At 43.9% G+C, this 3,987-nt stretch overlaps 1 pseudogene; it reads left to right on the top strand.

Moving 5' to 3' along the window:
* LOC100526018 lies at positions 1,048-1,472 on the top strand (annotated as a pseudogene).

Raw genomic sequence — 3,987 nt, 5'->3', positions numbered from 1 at the left:
TGGCAGGCTGCTGCAATGGACCAGCTGAGCAATGATGGCGGCTCAAATTAGAGCCATTGCAGTAGGAATGAACAGAAATACATAGGAATAATTTGGGGGGCAAGATGTCAAACTGAACGGCTGTATCTTCATTTTCTTTTTTTTTTATAATGATTTTTATTTTTTCCTTTATAGCCGATTTATAGTGTTCTGTCAACTTTCTGCTGCATAGCAAGGTGAACCAGTCACACATACATGTATACACTCTTTTTTCTCACATTGTCATGCTCCATCACAACTGACCAGACATAGTTCCCAGTGATATACAGCAGGATCCCATTGCTTATCCATTCCAAAGGCTACAGTTTGCAACTATTAACCCCCAATTCCCAGTCCCTCCCACTCCCTCTTGGCAACCAGAAGTCTGTTCTCCAAGTCCATTGTATCTTCATTTTCTTCTTCCTGAAACTACTGAAAATACAAATATGTTTGTTTGGGGTTTTTTGTTATTTGTTTGGTTGGTTTTTGTTTTTGGTTTTGTTTTGTTTTGCTTTTGCTTTTTTAAGGCCTCACGTGTGACATACGGAAGTTCCCAGCCTAGGGGGTTGAATCAGAGCTGCAGTTGCTGGCCTATGCCACAGCCACAGCAATGCTGGATCTGAGTCACATCTGTGACCTATACTTCAGCTCATGGCAATGCCGGGTCCTTAATCCACTGAGTGAGGCCAGGGATGGAACCCACATCCTCATGGATACTAGCTTGTAACCTGCTGAGCCACAAGAGGTACTCCTGTTTGTGTTTTTATGTTTTTTTGTTTTGGTGTTTTTAGGGCTACAGCTGAGGCCTGTGGAGGTTCCCAGGCTAGGCATTGAGTCAGGAGCTGTAGCCGCTGGCCTACACCACAGCCACAGCAACACAGGATCCAAGCCATGTCTTCGATCCACACCACAGCTCATGGCAACACCGGATCACTGACCCACTCACTGATCAAGGCCAGGGATCGAACCCTTATCCTCACAGATACTAATCGGATTAGTTTCCACTGTGCCACCACGGGAACTCCCTCAAATTTCTTTACTCAGCTCCAAAAATATTAGCTGCCAGGTCTTCAGCCTCTAGGCAGGAGATTAGAAGAATCTTCTTTGGGTCATGGAAACAGATCTAGAGATAATGGAATCAGGGTTCCCCAGTAAGACAGCCCAGCCAGATCACCCCATAATTAAGCCCAGAATCAACAAGCCCCAGAACAAACCTATCAGCAGACATACCTTTTCTTTACCACTGATTTGGACCAATAGCCTCAACTTGGCTTGAAATGAAGCCCAGGTGCTCTTCCTCTACTGGGGGCCCCTGTACCCGCTGTAGCTTCTGCAAATGTAAAGAGTGCAAGTGCACCTCCTGCAAGAGCTTCTGCCCCTGCTGCCCCCTGGGCTGTGCCCAGTGTGCCCAGGACTGGGTTTGCAATGGGGCATTGGACAAGGACAGCTGCTGAGCCTGAGGTGTGGAAAGCCTGCTCCCAGATGTAAATAGAGCAACATGTACAAACCTGCATTTAAAATATTCTACCTGGGAAGTTCCCATTGTGGTGCAGCAGAAACGAATCTGACTAGTATCTATGAGGATGCAGGTTCGATCCTTGGCCTTGCTCAGTGGGTGGGAATCTAGCATTGCCGTGAGCTGGGGTGTAGGTTCCAGACACAACTAGGATCCTGTGTTGCTGTGGCTGTGGTGTAGGCCAGTGGCTACAGCTCCAATTTGACCCCTAGCCTGGGAACTTCCATATGCCATAGGTGAAGCCCTGAAAAGCAAAAATATAAATAAAATATTTTTCCTACTTCCCTGACCCACTTGCCATATTCCTGTTTCCATGAAATGTTTGTAAAAATAAACTCATCCAGACAAACAACAACTATAAGAAGATCCATTTAAATACTCTGGGTTCCTAATCACCTTTTCAGTCCTCATACTTTTTTTTTTTTTCAGGCATTCACTCAGCAAATATTATTATGTGAACTTGCCTCCATGTCAGACATGGGGGATACAAGAGCTGACAGGCAGAGCTGTGACAGTTCACACTCTAGGGGACAGTGACCCTCTCTTGTCTTCCATACTTACCTCCAAATAGGGCAGATGAGACACAGGTGGCTGGAAGGAAAGTGCACTGAATTTTAATTCAGGGAACACAGAGAAACGGGAGGACAAAGTGGAACATAAAAATAGAGATGTCCAGCAGTTAGATGTATGGCTCTGAAACTGCAGAAAATATCCGGACTTAAAATGAGATATAGGGGCACTGGCTCACATGAAAGCAATTCGGAAATTGTTAGCAAAGAGCCTAGTGCTCTGTCACTGTCAGAAATGGACATTCTTGGATAAAGAAGATATGGTACTGGGAGTTCCTGTAGTGGCTCAGCGGCAGCAAACCTGACTAGGATCCATGAGTACACAGGTTTTACCCCTGGCCTTGTTCAGTGGGTTAAGGATCCGGCATTGCTGTGAGCTGTGGTGTAGGTCGCAGACGTGGCTCGGATCCACATTGCTGTGGCTGTAGTGTAGGCTGGCTCTATAGCTCTGATTCAACCCTTAACATAGGAACTTCCATATGCCGTAATTGCAGCCCTAAAAAAAGACACACACACACAAAAGATATGGTACCAATATATACTACCCAGCCATAAAAAAAGAATAAAATATGCCATTTGCAGCTACCCGGATGGACCTAGAGATTATTATACTAAGTCTGAAAGAGAAAGACAAACATCACATGATAAAATTTATATGTGGAATCAAAAATATAACACAAATGAGGAGTTCCCTGGTGGCCTAGTGGGCTAAGGATCTGCCATTGTCATTGTTATGGCTCCACCTACTGCTGTGGCATGGTTCGATCCCTGGCCCAGGAAGTTCCACATGCTGCAGGCACAGCCAAAAAAAAAAAAAAAAAAAAAAATATATATATATATATATATATATACACACACACATATACACACACATATGTATACACATATATACATATACACATATATATAACACAAATGAATTTATTTAGGAAACAGAAACAGACTCAGAGACATAGAGAAGAGACTTATGGTTGCCAAGGAGGATAGAGGGTGAGGGAGGGGTGGATTGGAAGTTTGGGATTAGCATTTGCAAACTGTTACATATAGAATAGGAAATAATAAGGTCCTACTGTGTAGCACAGGGTACTATATTCAAATCTGGTGATAAAGCAGAATGGAAAAAATATATATGTATAACTGAATCACCTTGCTGTGCAGCAGAAATTAATACCACATTGTAAATCAACTGAACTTCAATAAAATAAATTTTTATTTTATTTAATTTAATTTTTTAAAAGGCTGCATCTGCAGCGTATGGAAGTTCCCTGGCCAGGGGTCGAATTGGAGCTGCAGCTGCAGTCCTATGCCACAGCCAAGGCAATACCGGATCCAAACCGCCTCTGTGACCTACGCCACAGTTTACAGCAACAGAAGATCCTTAACCCACTGAGCGAGGCCAGGGATCGAACCTGTATCCTCATGGAGACTACATCATTGAGCCACAGAGGGAACTCCATAAAATAATTAAAAAAAAAAAAGAAATGGCCATTTTTTTTAATTAAAAAAAAATTTTTTAATGTTTTTATCTTTTTGGCCTTACCCATGGCATGTAGAAATTCCTAGGCCAGGGATCAAACCTGTTCCACAGCAGTGACAACACCAGATCCTTAACCTGCTGAGACACCAGGGTAGTCCAAAAAGGCCATTTTTTTTTTGTCTTTTTTTTTTTTTTGCCTTTTCTAGGGCCACTCCTGCAGCATATGGAGGTTCCCAGGCTAGGGGTCCAATCAGAGCTGTAGCCGCCAGCCTATGCTAGAGCCACAGCAACTCAGGATCCGAGCCGCGTTTGAGACCCACACCACAGCTCACGGCAACACCGGATTGTTAACCCACTGAGCAAGGCCAGGGATTGAACCTGCAACCTCATGGTTCCTAGTCAGATTC

This window comes from Sus scrofa, chromosome 14, assembly GCF_000003025.6.
Source record: "Sus scrofa isolate TJ Tabasco breed Duroc chromosome 14, Sscrofa11.1, whole genome shotgun sequence".
NCBI classification, from domain to species: Eukaryota; Metazoa; Chordata; class Mammalia; order Artiodactyla; family Suidae; genus Sus; species Sus scrofa.
This window is presented reverse-complemented; position numbering and strand designations above follow the sequence as displayed.